This window comes from Oncorhynchus gorbuscha, linkage group LG17 (genome assembly GCF_021184085.1).
Source record: "Oncorhynchus gorbuscha isolate QuinsamMale2020 ecotype Even-year linkage group LG17, OgorEven_v1.0, whole genome shotgun sequence".
NCBI classification, from domain to species: Eukaryota; Metazoa; Chordata; class Actinopteri; order Salmoniformes; family Salmonidae; genus Oncorhynchus; species Oncorhynchus gorbuscha.
The window spans coordinates 49,578,368-49,601,958 of NC_060189.1; the positions used below are offsets into that span (position 1 = coordinate 49,578,368).

At 44.5% G+C, this 23,591-nt stretch overlaps 1 pseudogene; it reads right to left on the bottom strand.

Moving 5' to 3' along the window:
- Positions 1–22,053: 22,053 nt before the first annotated feature.
- Positions 22,054–22,109, bottom strand: LOC124002323 (annotated as a pseudogene).
- Between the last annotated feature and the right edge of the window lie 1,482 nt (positions 22,110–23,591).

Consider the following 23,591-nt stretch of genomic DNA (forward strand, 5'->3'; position numbering starts at 1 on the left):
TGCTCACAGTGGCATCTCGGTCTCGTCGGAGAATCTCCATCTTCTCATGGAAAATGTGCACTCGAAGTATGATGTCATGGGGCCTCTCAACATCCCGGGCGTTGGGCGCAGCGACCGGTAGACACGATCAATCAGGGGCTTCTCATCCATGGCAAGAACATCCTTCAGCAGCCCGAGGCATTTCCGCTGACTCTAGGACCGAAACCAGTCTCAGGTTATTGCGGCGAGAGAATCCCTCTAAACTCACTCAGTGTTTTACTAAATAAACAAAATAAAATAAAAACAAAACAGAAACAACGCACCGACATCAAACAGAGTCAATAACACATGAGGAAAGAACCAAGGGGAGTGACAGATATAGGGAAGATAATCAAGGAGGTGATGGAGTCCAGGTGAGTGTCATGAGGCGCTGGTGCGCTTGACGATGGTGACAGGTGTGCAGGATAATAAGCAGCCAGATGACCTAGAGGCCGGAGAGGGTATACGTGACAGAGCGTAGTAGTTTGATGGCCTCGAGAATATTAATTTCAGCGCCGCCAGGCCGAGCCGCACCCCCGGGCCCTCAGACTCAGGAGAGGGCAGTGATAAGAGTGGCTCTTGTAGGCCGGGTTTTTCTTAAAGTCATGTTTTTGGCCTTATGTTTCGTCGACATGCTGACATTCAAATGCAAAGTGGTCTTGGGTTTTATGGAAACTAATATTTGAAAATAAATACGGTTTTGCCGCAAAATTCACAAACTTTAAGTATGCTGCGGGAGCAAACGGAAAACACCTCAGTCGCACATTGCATCCCACGGACTGATTTTTATCCGCAAAAGTCTGTTTGGTAGAAACACTTTTGGGTATATGCACATATGCAGATTTTTGAATATTTGCATGAAAATCTTTCGCAAATTGGATGGAAACCTACCTACAGGCAGAATTCAGTCCCAATTTTCCGAAGTGACCTTTACGATTGAACTCCAGTGAAGTTGTCTTTCATTTCTCGCCATCACAAGCACAAATTCACTTATCAGGACTGCCTCAGCCAGGGATAATGGTAGGTTCACTTTTCAGGACAGCCCAATCCAGGGATAACGGTAGGGCCTGAATGAACTGCCTTGATTACAGACCTGCACCACTTTAATAACAGCTCAGGGAAACTAAGCTCCCTTCAGAGCCTCCGGGTCGAAGTTGCCTTAGGCACAGATACAGGATCAGCTTGCTCATCCTGACCTTAAACCTTTCGGGGAAATGCAAAATGGACCTTAGATCTTTGCCCCCTCCATAGCTTCTATATTCTTCAATAGGACAGCACTGAAAACATTCCAGATAGTAGTGTCCCATAGGCTAAGCTATAGAACCAGTTTACCCTCCCCAAATCCTACACTTAACCATTAGGGAGAAGGAAGAAAAGCATACCTTAGGTCAGTGTCTAATGGCAACTTCAACATTCTCCATTGAAGGTAAATGGATTTGGGTGTGGTGAACCGTGACCTGGTAGTTTGGATTAACTGCGCCATTGAGAGGAAATGCTTTCCTTCAGCAGGGCTAGTGATTGGTATTCCACATTCCACAATGGTCTATTCCAGCTGTGAATCTGATGTAACCCTGCATCATAATGGTTTCTTTCGGGTCTGTAAAAAGTGTGGCTGTATTGGATTGGTCAAACATGATTTTTCCTCGAATCTTGTTCAATCACAGCTTGGATGCATCTAAGGGTATAAATCTGATGGCTGAAGGGATGCAGTTTGTTTACTACAAATGAATTGACATTAAGAGACTATTAGGATATTGAACCGGGCACTTAACTAATGGGGGACGATTTCACTTTGATGAATGGAGGCCAATATTTCCGTCACACTGACTCAAACTCATTGGCATTAAATCAGTTGGTTTTTATTTACCCCAGTCTGATGTAAAACTAGGTATTAAATGCATTGTTAAACCCTGCTGTGAAGGCAGACTGGGCTGCTGCTAGAACAAAGCAGTCATTGTGTTTGTGGTGGAGAAATAGACTGGATCTGGATGTTACATGGCCAGACAGTGTGATTAATGACATTCCTGAGCAGAAGTCTGGGTTGGAACCCTTTACTGTACTAACCAATGCACACACACACACACAAATATACACACACACACACAAAATACACACACACACGATAGATAGAGTCATCCCTATACAACATAGTTTACATTCAGTTATGGTATTGTGCAGAAATGTATTTGGCAGCCAATATGGCAGGTGGTCACTAACCCAGAGATGCTGAAACACCAATAGATGGTTTGATACAGAGTTTGGATTGTGGGTGTGTGTGTGTGTGCATGTGCGTCCATGTGTGTGTGTGTGTGTGTGTGTGTGTGTGATTGGGCCGCCAGGTTTCTGACTTGTTAAGAAATATAGCTGAACTTTGAACTACTGCATTGAGACACTCAGTTTGTTTACATGCACAGTAATAATTTGATATTCACCTGATTATGTCAGTAGGCAGGTAAACACCTTATTCTTAACTGGCTTAAGATCAAAGTCGGTAAGCATATAGAGATTAAAACACCTGGTTTTCTGAGCAATCTATCGAGCTATTAGGACATGTCAATGCCTTAATCAGCATTCCAGCAGTGTATTTGATCTGTGCATGCGCCAGAACATGTCGCGCGCAAGGCGCCCTTTCTAGTGCGAGTGAATTGAGTTCGGAACCACTGAAAGCATGTATCTTAGAAGTCGTTTTCAACATACCAACTGTACATGTCCAAACTCAGAATCAAATACTGTATCCTTCCCAGAAATAACGTGGATGCTGTGGTAGAATGTTTGTTTTGATTGGCGATTATCTGCTTTTTTCAGAGTGCCATCAGGTCGGCCAATTTCAGATGTGCCCATGTAAACAGGATAATTAGGGAAATTGTTCCTCTTGCAAAGCAGTTAAACGTTTTAATCAAACTATTGTTAACCTGACTATCCATAATAATCCCATTATTGTGTGCATGTAACCATATTCAGCGATGAAAGAGATGAGAGGAGAAGGGATCACCTTCTTGATCCTATTCAAACGATTTACAGGACAGATGCTGCAATTCCCAGGGACTAACAACAGTGCTAACTCTCTCATTTCTTTATTCCAGTGTACAACACATGTTGGGTTCAAGTCTCAGCTGAATTCGCCTGGAGGAAATGCTACTCGTGACAAAAATACTTGTACTAAAATGATCCAATTGATTGATCATTGTAAACTCATTAGGACATCAAAAACGAGTACACACAAGAGTTCTGAAAAGGCCTACTGTCGAGACTCATTGGGCTCCTTTGTGAGTTGATTGGAAATCACTGCAGTCTGCAGACGTGTTTGAGGCGTATTAGCTTCAGGTCGACTCAGGGATCTGCAGCAGGATCCATCAGGACTAATGACTTCACACTGAGGTGGCGGCCTCCTGCATGAACAGAGAGGAGACGACTATTCATCACTGTGATTTGGGAAGATCCTCATAATTGCAGATGCATGAGCGGCTCAGCGAACAGGCTTTAGTAGATGTCTTGGGGATTAATAAAGTTGTATTGAATTAAGTGGAATTGAATTTTGCTGGAATGTGACTGTATGATTGCACTTTGTTGGCTTTACGATTACAGGTTGCATCATATTGTCAATATCACGAGGACTGTTGAAAACTACTGCAAATGGATTTGTGGAAAATGTCAAAATTCCCTGAGGAAATTTAAAAAATGATCCACAGTTATTTTGAAATCAGTACACTATTGAACAGAGACCACAACATCTGACAATGCGGTGAGATAAGACAAGATGAGAGAGCAAACTTTTCCCATTCTGTCTCTGTGTGTTACTGCAACACCATGTAAACCACAGCACCAACAATTGCCTAGCTGGAAGACAAGTGGTCTTTCACACAGTTGGTTTGAGGCTAATCAATTGTGACAAACGTCCTCCACCTCCTCCCCATGCCTTGTCAGTCTCCACCAGTCTCCACAGGCATCAACCCTGGGAGGCATCTTCTTCTCCCAATGCACTCCTGTTTCCCTCCCTTCCCTTGATTGCCACTTCCTAAAAAAGCCTTCATGCTGCATTGAATGCTGTTGGTTTGGTCAAGCTGCCTGTTTGTTCTGTGGCCCTGCAACGGAGGCGAAAGTAGCAAAGGGTCCACAGACTGCTGTGGAGTGAGTGGGCCGAAGCCAAGGTGGTAGAGAAAAAGCCCGCAGGCAAAGGATCCGGGGATAGCAGATAAAGACAAGGTTTTTTCACGTCTCCATTCAATGCCCCATAAGGTCCTGTGAGGTAGATCTGTTGATTCTAACCCTGTTTACTGTGGAAAACCCAGCATGGCTAAAACAACGGAAAAATGGTTCTGCTATTAAAAGATGATTTCTCAAGTTGGAATTACTCTGTCAGATGAGCTCAACGATGGAATTATGACGGTTTATTATGAAGGAATGGCTACAGGTGTTTACCAGTTAAATTGTCGGAATACTCTTTGCAGAGAACCCCTAGACCTGCAGCTCCGTCGGCCACAGACGCAAATTAGCAGTTGAGTTTCTCACTCGAAGGAACTGAAATACGATTCACTGTGGCACTTCTGCCCCGGAGGCCTTCGGAGACGTCTGTGCTCGTGAAATATGCAACCCTGTGTAGGCCATTATTAAAGAATGCAGCGTCACATCGGAGTTGTGGATGCTACCGGCTTGACAAATACAGGCAATAAAAATATGCAAATGAATCTCGCACATGATGAATGTGATGTGTGTGTGTTCCGTCTCCGCGAGTGCTGCGCCGCCGTCATACAGAGGTCATTCTCCATTTGCGTGTCTCGCAGTGCCATCCTCATTAATTCCAGTGACAGTTGGCCTATGCAGTTAATTGTGATTAGATTTCTCCACCAACAGTTGACCAAGTAGTCTATATAAAACAGATGGCTTATGGAAATGAGTTCCAGAAAGGAAATAGTTCCTGATACAGCATCTGATCAAATTTCCCCTTTGCACGATACCATAAACCAACAGTCAGACAGTATCGGCCCACTTTTGCTAGCTCGGTGTCCCAATGTGTATGGTTGTAATCCAGCCCCTGAAGTGTCCGTCAACGATAACAACCCTGCTGTGGGTCGGAACCCCGCAGTCTGCTCAGCTCTGATTGGCTCCTCGTTGTGCTGGATCATCGCTTGTTCTCACATCCATCTGCAGTGACCTGGAGCAGGACCAAGATGCCCCTGTGTTATCACCACCACCGCCCTCCTCCCCTGCATACTTCCAACCCGAGGTCGCATCTGTTCTTTCCCTTTATCTCTCCTCTGCGGAGCTCTTTACCAGGAGGCACCAACAAAAAGATCCTATCCTGTGCTCTTTCTGGTATTCGTTCATCTCTTTCATCATACTGGTGTTACTTTGATATCGCCTTTGTGCGGACAAAATGGCATTGTATTAGGTGTGTAAGTGCAGATAATTGTACACTACTCACCACTGCTACTTCTGATTTCCAAGAAGGGGATAGGCTACACGTGTATGTGCTACTGGTTTTTACCTATAGGAGAAAATGGTAGACTTAGGCATGTCACCGTCCTGGAACCGCTACATTGCCTGGTTTTAATGGGTCATTGGTATTGACAGAGTATATTGTGTCAAGTACTGCTTAATATACTTAATGTGCTTACTAGCTTATTATGTAGTAATTACACAGATTATTACATTAGTTACCCAGGGAGAAGGCCTATGGATCATAGAGATATTCAGACTTTTCTCCACCATTAAAATGACAGATGAGATACGGTCTGGTTGCACCTACATTTATCTTCCCTGTACTAATTTGTTGGTGCATATGGAGGTTGTGCCTGTGGGTAAATATGGACTGTAGATCCTCATCTAACTGTAATTAAGTCACAGCAGATTGTTTTGCCTCCTCCTGTGAAACTATACCGAACACAAATATAAACACAGCATGCGACACATTCAACGATTTTTATTGAGTTAACAGTTCATATAAGGAAATCAGTCAATTGAAATAAATTCATTTGGCCACAATCTATGGATTTCACATGACTGGGCCATGGGAACGCTTGGGAGGGCATAGGAGCACCGACTTGGCAGCCAGGCCCAGCAAATAAGAATACTTTTTTTCCCTCACCACAAAAGGCCTTTATTACAGACAGAAATACTCCTTTAAGGAGCATATACCCACGTGGGTGATGAAAGATGAGCTGAGGTCCAGTCAGTCAGTTGTTGGTGGACTAATGCACCAAATTTGTTCTGTTGACACAGAAGAAGAAGAAGACTGAAGGATGAGAGATTATTATAATGTGGATTAATTGTCGGAGTAGAGAACACACCATTTTGTGTGACTCAAAATGGGTCATTTCAAAGGACCTTCTGCATTTCAGGTAAAATAACAACCCAATGTTTAATCCAGGACAAATTAAACTTCTCATTTCAGTCATTTGTAGTCATTTGTTTCAATTAAGGTTTTTATCATTTGGCTTGGCATTTGACAGTGAACTGACAGTAACTACGCTAAAGATATAGGTCGACCCATGAATCTAAAATGGGAAGATATCAATTTGAATCAAAAGAACATTTCTTTGTCACATGAATAGAACTGGTGTAAACTTTACCGTTAAATGCTTGATTACGAGCCCTTCCCTACAATGCAGTTTAAAAAGAAAATAGCAACACAAAGAAAATACACAAGACTGGATCAATGTGCAGCTATATACAGGTATTACCAGTACCAGATCAATGTGCAGCTATATACCGTTAAATGCTTGATTACCAGTACCAGATCAATGTGCAGCTTATAAAGGTATTAGCAACACAAAGAAAATACACAAGACTGGATCAATGTGCAGCTATATACAGGTATTACCAGTACCAGATCAATGTGCAGCTATATACAGGTATTACCAGTACCAGATCAATGTGCAGCTATATACAGGTATTACCAGTACCAGATCAATGTGCAGCTATATACAGGTATTACCAGTACCAGATCAATGTGCAGCTATATACAGGTATTACCAGTACCAGATCAATGTGCAGCTATATACAGGTATTACCAGTACCAGATCAATGTGCAGCTATATACAGGTATTACCAGTACCAGATCAATGTGCAGAGGTATGAGGTATTTGAGGTAGATATGTAAATGAAGGCAGGGTAAAGTGACTAGACATCAGGTTAGATAATCATTTGAGTCAAATTAAGAACAGAGTAGCAGCAGCAATGATGAGTGTAAAAGTGTGTGCGTGTGAGTGTCTGTGTGTATGTACTGTATGTGTGTCTGTCTTGAGTCATTGTGTGTGTGTGTGTGTGTGTGTGTGTGTGTGTGTGTGTGTGTGTGTGTGTGTGTGTGTGTGTGTGTGTGTGTGTGTGTGTGTGTGTGTGTGTGTGTGTGTGTGTGTGTGTGTGTGTGTGTGTGTGTGTGTGTGTGTGTGTGTGTGTGTGTGTGTGTGTGAGAGAGAGTGAGTGTGTATACTGTATATGGGATTGGATGTGGAATTTGCAGTGATAACAATTTCAACCATCATCACCACAAACCCAGAAGCGTTCATGGCAGGATAGAGCCAAAGGTCCCAACCAAACAAAAGATCCTTTTGGGGAATAGCTAACTCAGCAGATTCTTTGAGGATTTGGCCTGGTTCGCTCACACACACCTTAGGCAGTGGCACCAACTGAATGAAATAAAAGACCACTTTCACACAATCAGACTGGCACTTATTACCTGAGTTTCACCCTTGATATGTCTCATCCTCCATGTTGATGTTGATGGGTGGATTGTGTAGATGGATAGAAAACAAATTCCCCAAAGATGAACATAATTGAGGCACTCTTGCAGAACTATGGGCCATTATGTCATATTGAACCTCCATATTTCTTAGTCAAACTGGGACCGTCTGTTGTTACACTTTCACCCACGTCCCTTATGACTCTTCTCCCCTAGTGCGTTTGTCATGAGAATTGAGAAGGGGGCCGTGACATGTAACAGTGACCGCATCTAGGAAACTTCAGCACAACTACAGTGACATCAGCACAATAAGCAACAATAAAGTCAGGCCCTCAGGTCTGCCCACGACCAGATGTGAAAATTGAGAGAAAGGGAGAAAATGGTGACTTTTCTTTTTTGCCGTGGGAATCCTTCCTTTCCGCCAAGCTTTATCTTTAGTCTGGAGATGCACACTAAATGGCACCCTATTCCCAATATATCTTGCACTACTTTAGTCCAGGGCCCATAGGACTCTGTTCAACAGTAATGCACTGTATCGGGAATAGGGTGCCATTCGGGACACAACCTTGGAGTTGCAGGTTTGCGAAGCGGTACAGTAGCTGACCTTGATATGTCAATCACTTGTCAGGTTTCAGAGGTCTTCATCTATTATGGCCCTCACGGCTCTCCGTAGTTCACACTTCCTGGTCACGGTGAATAGGGTGTTTCAATTAGCTGTACAGAAAATACGTGGCTTTGACTGACATTGATATTCAAAGAGAATGCTCAAGGTGGAGCGTCTCTAGATGAAGAGGTGTGCTAAGATGATTATATAGTTCAGGGACATCTCTCTTTTCTTCCTTGGCTGAATAAGACATGGACCATGAACTCAGAGACAGATATATGTATTTTCCCCCCGCTTTTTCTTGGAGATATGCAAATGGAAAACGATAATGTCAACCCCCTGGGGGATGCTAAGGTCTTTTAAAGCTCCAACATTATGAGGATGTCACATTTCATGGTCCATCTGCATTATCGCACTACTAAAGCAGAACAACCTTGACTCCTTGTAAAGGGGGGAGGGGTTGTGCTGGTGTAGATAAAAGTTCCCCTCAGTGCAAAGTAAACGGAGCTAATAGTATACAGGGTGTATGGACATCAAAGAGAGAGAGAGAGGTATAACATCATAAAAAGGGATGCCATCCTTCAATGTCTAGTGCTAAGGACAAACAACTGCCAACTGGTAATGGTGGAGTTGTTCGTGTGCGCTTTGTTTGTGTTGGAGGGTGTCCTTCCCCATACTGACCCCTCCATGATTATGCACCCACAATGCACCCTGTGTCCCAGACGATACGAGTGGCCCATGAAAATCATCTTACGGCTCCAGACGTGACAGCATGATGCTACACTAGTTCTAACTAGCTGGTTCACAATCCGCTACACATGTTTACATCCCTTGTAGCTCCTCTTGCATTAGTCTAAGTGGCCCTAGTCATCCTGCAATTTCCCCAAAACTACAGGGACCAAAACAACACAGATTCTCTGAAACCGACGCACGTGTCAGCCAACCCTCTGACAAAACTCAGTCTGTGCCCAGCTCCCTACCTCTGATGTGGAGTTAGTTTATGACTGTGGCAGGAGTGTGGGTGGCACCTTTTTGGTGGGAAAAGCAGAACTTCTAATTTAGTCTGACCAGATCAAAGAGTGACGCACGACGAAAGAGGAAATGGAGAAAGGTGTGGAGATGCAGAGAGAGTGGGCGGGGTTCACTCTGTTACATCATCATGTCATGTTTGTCATTTATTGTCATGTCTTGTCCCTGTGCTCCCCATGCTATTCGTTTCCCTCTGCTGGTCTTGTTTGGTTCTTTCCCTCCTATCCCTCTCTCTCCCCCTCCCTCTCTCACTCTCTCGCTCTCTCTTCTCTCTGTCGTTCCGTTCCTGCTCCCAGCTGTTCCTATTCCCCTAATCATCATTTAGTCTTCCCACACCTGTTCCCGATCCTTTCCCCTGATTAGAGTCCCTATTTATTCCTTTGTGATCCGTTCCTGTGCCGTCGGTTCCTTGTATTGTATTCACCATGCTGTGATTGCGTTTCGCCCTGTCCTGTCGTGTTTTTGCCGTGATTGTGTATCACCCTGTCCTGTCGTGTTTTGTGCCTTCATCAGACGCTGCGTGTGAGCAGGTGTCTCAGTCGACTACGGCCTGCGCCTACCCGAAGCGACCTGCAGTCTGTGGCCGCTTCTCCAGTTGTTTTCCCCTCTACAATCTAGAGGATTTCTGTTATTCCGTTTTGAACATTAATAAACTCTGTTTCTGTTAAGTCGCGTTTGGGTCCTCGTTCACCTGCATGACAGAAGGAACCGACCAAGGAATGGACCCAGCGACTTCAGACGCTCGTTACACTGCCGTCGAGATCCAAGGAGCCATGCTCGGCAGACACGAGCAGGAATTGTCCGCTGCTCGCCATGCCGTGGAGAACCTGGCCGCTCAGGTTTCCGACCTCTCTGGACAGTTCCAGAGTCTACGTCTCGTGCCACCTGTTACTTCCTGGCCTGCCGAGCCTCCAGAACCTAGGGTTAATAACCCACCTTGCTACTCCGGGCAGCCCACTGAGTGCCGCTCCTTTCTCACGCAGTGTGAGATTGTGTTCTCTCTCCAACCCAACACATACTCTAGAGAGAGAGCTCGGGTTGCTTACGTCATTTCACTCCTTACTGGCCGGGCTCGAGAATGGGGCACAGCTATCTGGGAGGCAAGGGCTGATTGCTCTATCAAATTCCAGAACTTTAAAGAGGAGATGATTCGGGTTTTTGACCGTTCAGTTTTTGGTGGGGAGGCTTCTAGGGCCCTGGCTTCCTTATGCCAAGGTGAACGGTCCATAACGGATTATTCCATTGAGTTTCGCACTCTTGCTGCCTCTAGTGAGTGGAACGAGCCGGCGCTGCTCGCTCGTTTTCTGGAGGGACTCCACGCAGTGGTTAAGGATGAGATTCTCTCCCGGGAGGTTCCTTCAGATGTGGACTCTTTGATTGCTCTCGCCATCCGCATAGAACGACGGGTAGATCTTCGTCACCGGGCTCGTGGAAGAGAGCTCGCATCAACGGTGTTTCCCTGCTCCGCATCGCAACCATCTCCCTCCTCTGGCTTTGAGACTGAGCCCATGCAGCTGGGAGGGATTCGCATCTCGAATAAGGAGAGGGAACGGAGGATCACCAACCGCCTGTGCCTCTATTGCGGAGTTGCTGGACATTTTGTTAATTCATGTCCAGTAAGAGGCCAGAGCCCATCAGTAAGCGGAGGGCTACTGGTGAGCGCTACTACTCAGTCCTCTTCATCTAGATCTTGTACTACTATGTCGGTCCATCTACGCTGGACCGGTTCGGGTGCTACATGCAGTGCCTTGATTGACTCTGGGGCTGAAGGTTGTTTCATGGACGAAGCATGGGTTCGGAAACATAACATTCCTTTCAGACCGTTAGACAAGCCTACGCCCATGTTTGCCTTAGATGGTAGTCATCTTCCCAGTATCAAATTTGAGACACTACCTTTAACTCTCACAGTATCTGGTAACCACAGTGAGACTATTTCTTTTTTGATTTTCCGTTCACCGTTTACACCTGTTGTTTTGGGTCATCCCTGGCTAGTATGTCATAATCCTTCTATTAATTGGTCTAGTAATTCTATCCTATCCTGGAACGTTTCTTGTCATGTGAAGTGTTTAATGTCTGCCATCCCTCCCGTTTCTTCTCTCCCTACTTCTCAGGAGGAACCTGGCGATTTGACAGGAGTGCCGGAGGAATATCATGATCTGCGCACGGTCTTCAGTCGGTCCCGAGCCAACTCCCTTCCTCCTCACCGGTCGTATGATTGTAGTATTGATCTCCTTCCAGGGACCACGCCTCCTCGAGGTAGACTATACTCTCTGTCGGCTCCCGAACGTAAGGCTCTCGAGGATTATTTGTCTGTGTCTCTTGACGCCGGTACCATAGTGCCTTCTTCTTCTCCGGCCGGGGCGGGGTTCTTTTTTGTTAAGAAGAAGGACGGTACTCTGCGCCCCTGCGTGGATTATCGAGGGCTGAATGACATAACGGTTAAGAATCGTTATCCGCTTCCCCTTATGTCATCAGCCTTCGAGATTCTGCAGGGAGCCAGGTGCTTTACTAAGTTGGACCTTCGTAACGCTTACCATCTCGTGCGCATCAGAGAGGGGGACGAGTGGAAAACGGCGTTTAACACTCCGTTAGGGCATTTTGAGTACCGGGTTCTGCCGTTCGGTCTCGCCAATGCGCCAGCTGTTTTTCAGGCATTAGTTAATGATGTTCTGAGAGACATGCTGAACATTTTTGTTTTTGTCTATCTTGACGATATCCTGATTTTTTCTCCGTCACTCGAGATTCATGTTCAGCACGTTCGACGTGTTCTACAGCGCCTTTTAGAGAATTGTCTCTACGTAAAGGCTGAGAAGTGCTCTTTTCATGTCTCCTCCGTTACCTTTCTCGGTTCCGTTATTTCCGCTGAAGGCATTCAGATGGATTCCGCTAAGGTCCAAGCTGTCAGTGATTGGCCCGTTCCAAGGTCACGTGTCGAGTTGCAGCGCTTTTTAGGTTTCGCTAATTTCTATCGGCGTTTCATTCGTAATTTCGGTCAAGTTGCTGCCCCTCTCACAGCTCTTACTTCTGTCAAGACGTGTTTTAAGTGGTCCGGTTCCGCCCAGGGAGCTTTTGATCTTCTAAAAGAACGTTTTACGTCCGCTCCTATCCTCGTTACTCCTGACGTCACTAGACAATTTATTGTCGAGGTTGGAGGGTGGTAGGCGTGGGAGCCATTCTATCCCAGCGCTTCCAGTCTGACGATAAGGTTCATCCTTGCGCTTATTTTCTCATCGCCTGTCGCCATCTGAGCGCAACTATGATGTGGGTAACCGTGAACTGCTCGCCATCCGCTTAGCCCTAGGCGAATGGCGACAGTGGTTGGAGGGGGCGACCGTTCCTTTTGTCGTTTGGACAGACCATAAGAACCTTGAGTACATCCGTTCTGCCAAACGACTTAATGCCCGTCAAGCTCGTTGGGCGTTGTTTTTCGCTCGTTTCGAGTTTGTGATTTCTTACCGTCCGGGTAGCAAGAACACCAAGCCTGATGCCTTATCCCGTCTGTTTAGTTCTTCTGTGGCTTCTACTGATCTCGAGGGGATTCTTCCTTATGGGCGTGTTGTCGGGTTGACAGTCTGGGGAATTGAAAGACAGGTTAAGCAAGCACTCACGCACACTGCGTCGCCGCGCGCTTGTCCTAGTAACCTCCTTTTCGTTCCTGTTTCCACTCGTCTGGCTGTTCTTCAGTGGGCTCACTCTGCCAAGTTAGCTGGTCATCCCGGTGTTCGAGGCACTCTTGCGTCTATTCGCCAGCGCTTTTGGTGGCCGACTCAGGAGCGTGACACGCGCCGTTTCGTGGCTGCGTGTTCAGACTGCGCGCAGAAGAAGTCTGGTAATTTTTTTTTTTCTGCTTCTGCTCCTGGTCTTGCTGGGTCTCAGTCTGTTCCCTGCCATCGCATCTCTCCTGTTCTTGTCCCTGCCCTTGCTGTGTCTCAGTCTGTCCCTAGTTCTCATTTTTTTTTTAGAGTAGTACCCTAGTTTCCCTTTTTATCGTTTTTCGTTACGGTCCTGAGGAGAGGAGTTGGGTTCTTTCTCGGGACGTGCTGGACCGTTTGATCTATGATTTCCTCCGTTGCTGCCAGTGTTCCTCCTCGAGAGCGCCAGGAGGCGCTCGGTGAGTGGGGGGTACTGTCATGTTTGTCATTTATTGTCATGTCTTGTCCCTGTGCTCCCCATGCTATTCGTTTCCCTCTGCTGGTCTTGTTTGGTTCTTTCCCTCCTATCCCTCTCTCTCCCCCTCCCTCTCTCACTCTCTCGCTCTCTCTTCTCTCTGTCGTTCCGTTCCTGCTCCCAGCTGTTCCTATTCCCCTAATCATCATTTAGTCTTCCCACACCTGTTCCCGATCCTTTCCCCTGATTAGAGTCCCTATTTATTCCTTTGTGATCCGTTCCTGTGCCGTCGGTTCCTTGTATTGTATTCACCATGCTGTGATTGCGTTTCGCCCTGTCCTGTCGTGTTTTTGCCGTGATTGTGTATCACCCTGTCCTGTCGTGTTTTGTGCCTTCATCAGACGCTGCGTGTGAGCAGGTGTCTCAGTCGACTACGGCCTGCGCCTGGCGACCTGCAGTCTGTGGCCGCTTCTCCAGTTGTTTTCCCCTCTACAATCTAGAGGATTTCTGTTATTCCGTTTTGAACATTAATAAACTCTGTTTCTGTTAAGTCGCGTTTGGGTCCTCGTTCACCTGCATGACACATCAGGCTAAACCTCCCTGCTCCAGCATCACTGACTTCTCTCCCCCTTTGGCCTTCACCACCTCTTCTGCCGGTGCTGTAGAGAGTTGAGGTTGCATCCAGAAAAGGGATGAATCGCTAGCCCTACCTACCCACTGTCCTTGCAGGAATTCCAGATTATAATAATAGGCTGTCCAAACAGGTTCTACATCAAACGGGTGCACAACGTGTCTATTCTGTTTCTTGGCAGGGTATGAAAGGAGAATTAACACTGGAAACTCATCTTCCCAGCCAAGTAAACTCAGCCGTTAGCAGACAGGCAGGGGTTGGATGATCCCACTACCTCACTGTAATGGAAAAGACACATTCAAAGTGAAGATAAAGAATGGAAGAGGTATAGCATATCTAGCCTCCAGATTTAGGCCACAGTGTGAAACTAGTATTATATTTCATTTCCCTCAAACCCTTAGTTCTCATAATCTCCAAAAATGTGTTAATTGAATTTATTGAGAAATTCCAAAAGCTTCTGACCAGTTGCTTTGAACCTCTCTCCCTTCTCATTTTAACTTCACGGATTAGTTAACCCTCGTTAACTACCTAATTAGTTCTCCCCATTCAAACAATCAGGTTTCACTCCCCTGGACATCCTAGAAAGGGGAAATTAGGATCAAGCAGGTTCCTCAGGCAGACTCCTCAGTTCTTAGACAATGTATTGATGAACCTTAAGGCAACTCCAAGGGTAAAATCCCCTCAGAGAGAAGAGATGGACAGTTAGAGAGGGTCGAGCGATGGCGGTGTTTTTATTAGTTTCTCCTCCCCGGCAGGAGATGCTTCGCCGTTCTCAACCATGAATGATAAATGCTCGGCCAACATAAACCGCCCTCTTCCTCTGTCCGTTACGTCAGACAATGGATCAGACGTGCACTCCTCGCTCTAAACATTGGCGCCGTTTTGTATCATTGACACTTTTACTAGCCTGACCAAGTCATAGGGTCCCATCCCATCATCATTTAGCCTCCATTTAAACCAATAACTATTCTAGAAACCGTTTCTTGAGAGCGGGATCCGTTAGTCCACGGTTAATTCTGCAGCATGGACTAAACACATTTCTGTAGCTTCACAGGACATAAAATGACTGGGTTTAAATTGTTTGTTGGGTCGACTGGTTATCCATGTTGTTCCGTCATAATATTCAAATTGCATATTGTCTTAACGGCCTTTAAATGTTGGAATGTCTTTTTATTTATTTCCCAAAATGTATCACCTTTGCTGTCTTTCTCAAGTAACTTTTCTTAGACCTTCAGCAAAGTAGGTATCTTGAGACTTGAAGTGCTACAATAGATCCCCTGCCATGTCCTCGCCCACACTGGGTGATAATGTCAATTTCTCAGTTCTTCAGATGCACGAGAAGAAGACAGTTTCCTGGTTCGGTCCGTCTTTAATATCCTTCTGTGCAGTAGTAGGTTATTCATAGCAGAGCCGTGACCCACATCCAGCAGCACAGGGTTTTAGAGGATGTTAATTGGCTTCTGAGATTAATATCCAATCGTGGCTGCTGATATGTGACTTGTGACAAGGCCCAGTATGTGGCAGTCCGCACAGATCAGGGACACATCAAGGCTCCTTAATTAAACCATGTCCACAATTCTGGAGATACAGGTCTGAAACACATTGTGGTACTATAACATTTCCTGATTCAGAAAGGATTCAATGTCCGGCAAGTCTGTATAACTTCTGCATGCGTCCACACACATCAGGATTATGTAAAGGCTCCTTATTAAAAACACAAGAGTAAAGCCTTTTGTCATATTATAACATACTTTTACGATTCAGAGTTCAGGGTTCATTGTCAGGAAGGTTAGTGTAACGCAGTGATGCTATCAGCATTCGTGCACACAGAACAGGAATGAATCGAGGCTCTTTCATAAAACCATTTTCAAATCAAATCAAAGAATGACAACGATTCTGGAGGAACAAGACATTTTCATATCATAACACACTTTGTGATTCAAAAGCGCTTCAATATTTGGCAAGTCTGTGTAATCTTTCTTCAGAATTCATCATTTCGCTGTTCATAATGTCGCTGACTTAGTAGTCCTTCAGCTGTCACATTGTTTCCTCTCCACTTCCCTCAGGTCTGTCTGGTATGCATAACAATGACATACCTGGGGGTGGATGGCTTGTAGCTGTATCATACATAACGTCCTGTTTTATTTAATTATGGTGTGTCGAGGGAAGGTGAGCTGAAGGCGTGCCACGTCAAACTCATCTCAGCGTGTCCGACTCTCCCTGGCAGGATAAAGGGCAGCTGATGGTCGACGGCGACCTATTCCCTCATAATCAGTTTCTCAACAACTGCTTAGTGTGGAATGAAGGCAGCTGCCCATCTCTGACTATTTTTCCAATGGAATTGACACTGTGGTCAGTGGTTATCTCCCGCTATAGAGCCAAAATTGATTCCCAGGGAGGAACCGAAGGAAGAGGCTCTCCAAAGCTACTTCACACACTGTTACACACCACCATTAAAGATCAGAGAATTACTTTTCTCCCTTCTAATCCTCTTCAGTTGTTCTGGCTCCCTTGTCTTCCCTTCCATCTCCTCTAGATCTGCAGGAAAGCCGGTGAAGCTGACAACCGTTGATTATTATACTTCCAGGCTGTCAATCAGTTCTCTCGTTGCACAGTGAGGAGTTGATTGCCTTCACCTTGGGACACTACAGAAAAACCCCAGGGAGATATGTATTACTATATTACATAGAATGGAGACTGCTGTAGATGACTGTGCCTTGTTTTGAAATCAAGGGAGAAATCGTTGAAGGTGTAAATCTGTTGCTTTGTAAAAATGTAAAAGCTGGTGTGGATACTAACTGTTGATTTATGTCATGTTCAGGTTTACGCTAAAGCACAGTATTGAGGAAATGTAAGATAAACCAACTTTCTATCTAGATTCCGTGTGATTACCATAGTTTTAGTATACACTGAGTGTACAAAAGATGTCAACTGTTAAATCCACTTCAATCAGTGTAGATTTAAACGTTTGAGGCAAGTAAGACATGGATTGTGTATGTGTGCCATTCAAAGGGTGACTGGGCAACACAAAATATTTAAGAACCTTTGAACGAGGTATGGTAGTAGGTGCGATGCGCATCGGTTTGAATGTGCCCAGAACTGCAACGCTGCTGGGTTTATCACGTTCAACAGTTTCAAATGAAATCAAAATCACATTTTATTTGTGACATGCGCCAAATACAACAGGTTTTCAGTGAAATGCTTACTTTTCAAGCCCTTAACCAACAATGCAGTTATGAAAAAACAATTGTTAAAATATTTACAAAAATTGACTGATGTAAAATAAATAATGAGTAAAAATAAAAAATGTAAATTAAAGAGCAACAATAAAACAACAGTAGCGAGGCTATATACAGTGGGGCAAAAAAGTATTTAGTCAGCCACCAATTGTGCAAGTTCTCCCACTTAAAAAGATGAGAGAGGCCTGTAATTTCCATCATAGGTACACTTCAACAATGACAGAAAAAAATAGATTATTTTTTCTCCAGAAAATCACATTGTAAGATTTTTAATGAATTTATTTGCAAATTATGGTGGAAAATAAGTATTTGGTCAATAACAAAAGATTATCTCAATACTTTGTTATATACCCTTTGTTGGCAATGACAGAGGTCAAAAGTTTTCTGTAAGTCTTCACAAGGTTTTCACACACTGTTGCTGGTATTTTGGCCCATACCTCCATGCAGATCTCCTCTAGAGCAGTGATGTTTTGGGGCTGTTGCTGGGCAACACAGACTTTCAACTCCCTCCAAAGATTTTCTATGGGGTTGAGATCTGGAGACTGGTTAGGCCACTCCAGGACCTTGAAATGCTTCTTATGAAGCCACTCCTTCGTTGCCCTTGCAGTGTGTTTGGGATCATTGTCATGCTGAAAGACCCAGCCACGTTTCATCTTCAATGCCCTTGCTGATGGAAGGAGGTTTTCACTCAAAATCTCACGTTACATGGCCCCATTCATTCCTTCCTTTACACGGATCAGTTGTTCTGGTCCCTTTGCAGAAAAACATCCACAAAGCATGATGTTTCCACCCCAATGCTTCACAGTAGGTATGGTGTTCTTTGGATGCAACTCAACATTCTTCGTCCTCCAAACACGACGAGTTGAGTTTTTACCAAAAAGTTATATTTTGGTTTCATCTGACCACATGACATTCTCCCAATCTTCTTATGGATCATCCAAATGCTCTCTAGCAAACGGCTTGAGCAGGGGGACATGTCTGGCACTGCAGGATTTGAGTCCCTGGCGGCATAGTATGCTACTGATGGTTGGCTTTGTTACTTTGGTACCAGCTCTCTACAGGTCATTCACTAGATCCCCTCCACGCAAGTCCCTGGCATTTTTGCTCATCGTTCTTGTGATCATCTTGACCACACGGGGTGAGATCTTGCGTGGAGCCCCAAATCAAGGGAGATTATCAGTGGTCTTGTATGTCTTCCATTTCCTAATAATTGCTCCCACAGTTGATTTCTTCAAACCAAGCTGCTTACCTATTGCAGATTCAGTCTTCCCAGCCTGGTGCAGGTCTACAATTTTGTTTCTGATGTCCTTTGACAGCTCTTTGGTCTTGGCCATAGTGGAGTTTGGAGTGTGACTGTTTGAGGTTGTGGACAGGTGTCTTTTATACTGATAACAAGTTCAAACAGGTGCCATTAATACAGGTAACGAGTGGAGGACAGAGGAGCCTCTTAAAGAAGAAGTTACCGGTCTGTGAGAGTCAGAAATCTTGCTTGTTTGTAGGTGACCAAATACTTATTTTCAACCATAATTTGCAAATAAATTCATTAAAAATCCTTCAATGTGATTTTCTGGATATTTTTTCCTAATTTTGTCTGTCATAGTTGAAGTGTACCTATGATGAAAATTACAGGCCTCTCATCTTTTTAAGCGGGAGAACTTGCACAATTGGTGGCTGACTAAATACTTTTTACCCCATTGTACAGGGGGTACCGGTACAGACACAATGTGCGGGGGCACCGGTTAGTCGAGGCACCGTGTGTATCAAGAATGGTCCACCAACCAAAGGATCTACAGCCAACTTGACATAACTGAGGCTGTTCTGAGGGCAAACAGGGTTGCAAATCAATATTAGGAAGGTGTTTTGTGCACTCAGTGTAGACTCTATGGATGTGATAATCACATGGCAATCACCGGATTCTGATGTATGATATTACTATTTCCCTTTCCTCTAATGATGGAACTGTGAAGTGGAACTGTGAAGAGCTCTCCTGGAATCCATTGTGGCTCTATAGCGGGAGATAACCACAGACCTTGGTGTCAATCCTATGGAGTTCAGAGAGTGGAAGCTGCCCTTATTCCCTACTAAGCAGTCATTGAAAAACTGATTATGAGGGAATAGACCGGCATCACCCTCGAGCTGCCCTTTCTCCTGCTAGGGAGAGTTGGACACTCTGATATGAGTTTGACATGGCACGCCTCCAGCTTCGGGAACATTTTCCAGCTCACCTTCCCTAGACTGACCTTAATTAAATAAGACAGGACGTTATGACACAGCTACCCACCCGTAGATAAACAAGCACTCTGTGAACCTGACCTGAGAGTGAGTGAGTGCTGGTATCCTACCCTACTAGAGAAAGAAAAGAGTGGAAACTGAGTAACAGTGACATGTTGACTGTTTCCCTGTCCACAGAGACACATACATGACAATCTTTTACAGTAACGTACATATTTAAACACTGACTTACCCCACTTTCCACATCCCTCTGGGTACAGATAAATTGACAGATAATATTACATTATTGTATTTAATTTAATTCAAGGCTCTAACAGTACCTATAAATATTCAGATAATATTTAGGGAGCGCAGCATTTTGAGCACTGTCAACAGAAACACTTCAGCAAGCGGAAAATCTTTGTAAATCATTGTATTTGAACCCCCCCCCCCCGCTCTCTTCTCAGTCAAAATTGGATGTGAATCTCAGAAGCCAATTAACATCTTCTCAGACCTAGCGCTGCCGGTGTGGGTCACGGCTCTGATGATATGAATGTCCGTCTGCGTCGAAGAATATTATTAAAAAGACAGACTGATCAAGAACCAGGAACTGGTAGGAAAATGCGACTTGTTTCAGGAAGCTAGGCAATATGTCGCACATCACTACTTCACAGGAGAGACATAAAAAAAGGATTTGAGGTTTTTTTCAATCAAAATGTGTTTTTGGGCAGAAATACCTTCTGGAATATACAAACTTTCATGCCATCTGTAAATATTAATAAAATTGTTAAATTACGAGCCTTGTTGGTTTAGTCATGGGATAAGCCAGGAACCTTCCCCCTAGCCATGATAGGCTGAGAGAATGGAAAGGCCTTTTATCAACAACATTGATGCCCTGAAATTAGCAGGCGCTATCGACAAAGATAAGTTGAAAACAAGTTGATGGGTTACTTTCTGCACATGCCACGTGGGGTTACAAGTTTATCAACGTTCGAGGCAGAATTAATAACCCATTGTTCCTCAACTGCATTTCATGATATACAATTTCTAGCTCTGAGTTTCTACTTTTATCCAATATTTAAAAAATACACAATTTCAAATGTTGCTACATAGGACCGAATCCAGGTGATGGGTCAAACATGTCCCGTGCTCACATCTGTCAGTGACTAAAGAAGTGAACGATTGTCAATATTACAAAATGTGAGCAAGAATTTTGAAGACATTGTCAAAGACAACATTTCCAGATTTTCTTCTGGAAAAGTACCTCTGTCGCAATCATGACAAAGCAAAATAGAAGGAAGTATGTTGTACTGTAGTATACTGTAGTATTTACTGTAGTATTTTTCTGAACATTACTGTAGTGTTTTTGCAAGCATTACTGTTACTGTAGTATACTGTTTCATTTACTGTAGTTTTTTTCTGGACATTATTGTAGTATTTACTACTGTCACGCCCTGACCATAGAGAGCCTTTGTTTCTCTATGTTGTAGTAGGTCAGGGCGTGACTGGGGGTATTCTAGTTTATTATTTCTATGTGTGGTTCTAGTTTATTATTTCTATGTTGGTGATTTGTATGATTCCCAATTGGGGATCATATTTAGGTAGCATTTTTCCCACCTGTGTTTGTGGGATATTATTTTGTGTTTTGTGCATGTGCACCACGTAGTCACGTTTCATTGTTAGCTTATTGATTTAGCTAAGTTTCACTTTATTAATAAATGATGTGGAACTCAACATCCACTGCGCCTTAGTCCATCTCTCCACACTTACGTGACAGAATATTCCACCAACAGAGACCGTCAGTGAGTGGATGGAGATATTAGAGGAGAGAGAATGGAGAGAGTTGTTGAGTTGGTGAAGAATCCACAACATTTGCCCTAAGGAGCGTGTTATCAGCTTAATGCCACCTGAGTCATCTCTCCGTACTCGTCCTGAGGAGCGTGCTATCAGTCTGGTAAAATCTGTGCCGGCTCCACACACCAGGTCTCCAGTACATCTCCACAGCCCACTATGTCCTGTGCCAGCTCTACGAACCAGGTCTCCAGTGCGCCTCCACAGCCCAGTACGTCCTGTGCCAGCTCCTCGCACTCACCGTGGGAAGTGTGTCATCATTCCGGTACAATTGATGCCGGCTATACGCACCAGGACTCCAGTGCGCCTTCACAGCCCAGGACATCCTGTGCCAGCTCCTTGCATTTGCAGTGTGAAGTGTGTCATCGAACCGGTACAATTGATGCTGGCTCCATGCACCTGGTCTCCAGCTCCAGGCCAGGAGCCTTCCTCTGTGCCGGTAGCAAGTCCAGGCCCGCTTTATGGTGGGAGCCTTCCTCTGCACCGGTGCCCAGTCCAGGCACGGCGTCCAGTCCAGCTCCAAGGACGGAGCCTTCCTCAGCACCGGTGCCCAACTCAGCTGGGTTCTGTCACGCCCTGACCATAGAGAGCCTTTGTTTCTCTATGGTGTAGTAGGTCAGGGAGTGACTGGGGGGTATTCTAGTTCATTACAGTGTTTTTGTTTAATTATCTTTGACATATAAGTGGGGGCTTTCTCCTTGGGGAAACCTACTGGACAAATACTAAAAGAGAAGATCATCCATAACATGTAAGTATAACTTGCGTCTGAACAGATAGTTCAGAGCTTCTGCTCGTTTCTATAAGCTGTAAGTAAGTAGGTAAGTAAGTTTGTAAGTAAAGGGACTTGGGCCTTGCAGGGATAGCTCAGAGCTTCCTACCATTTTCTACCCCTCTTCACAGTGTGTCTGCCCCGTCGAGGATGACGTTTGGCAAGGGACAAGGGGGATGGAGTTCTCCTTTTGTCTTCTGCAACTTGATTCCAGTGAAAACAAACTTTATTGGATAATTAAATGTAGCCTAACGAAAAAAAGTAAGAAAAAGAAAGAAGGGTTGGGTCGGGGATACGAACCCAGTTTAGGTTAAGGGTTTGGAGGGTAGGGAACAATAAACGGACCCAGTTTATGGTAAGGGTTTGGGTTGGGGGAGAGGTTTAATATCATTATATAATTGTTCATAATATTAGGGGATGGAAACATGCTCTTTAGCATGCAGGGTATCTGGCAGCCTTTGTGGTCCTCTATAAGTGGGTAAAAATACCAGTGGGAGTATAAGCAGCTATTTAAAAGAGGGAAAGGTTATGACATGGTAATAACACAATAACCTGATAATGTGTTAACTTGTTAAAAGTTTGTTAAAGCCACGTAAAATGTTATGCTCAGAAAAAAAACAAATATTCTAAAGCACAGAGAGTGGGGTGCGTGATAAAACTCTGGGAGGGTTTTGTTGTTCCTCTTGAATCATCGGTTTCAAAGATGGATTTTCTGCCGACCTGATGACGAACTTCCACCCCAGAACAGCCCTGCCAGTTCCCTGCCAGTTCTGTGTGACATCCAGGAACTTGGCTATGGGAGTGGTCTCAAGTGTCTGCCCATAGAGAGTGAGGTCAACGGTTTTTGTTTGTCTTTCTTGTCTTATAAATGCACTTCCCATTGTGTTTCAGCACTGTTACTTTTGAGTGGTATGTGTTGTCGTTTAACATGTTAACTTTTTGCCAGAAGGTTTTGGGGTTTGGATCTGTGTTTAGTTCTTGATAAAAATCTTACCCAGTGGTTTTCTTTTTCTAAAGCCAGTAATGTTCTTATTTGTGGTTGTTGCTGGTTCTTCTATTTTTGTTTCCTCAGAGCTGTACCGTATGTACTCTCTTTGTGCCTTCCATTTCAGCTGGATGAGGCAGAGAATGTGAGGGGTGGAAGAGATTTGAGATATGTCAATTGGCTTTGACAGAGGACTCCGGCAGCGAGGAGAATCTGGTCCAGGGTTCAGGGTCACAGTGAGGCAGGTCAGAGCTCTTGGTGTATAAGCTATAGAGAACACAATGTTGCTATATACTTGGCATGTAGGTTTAAGACTCATGGGTGGCACAAATTGGGATATGGGAGAAGGGAATGGACAGAATATATGCAAATTAAATATTAGCATATCAGTAGAGTGTAGTATGTTTACATGTGGGTATGAGAGTGTTAACCATGATTTATTCTCATAAATAAAATTAGCATATTCATG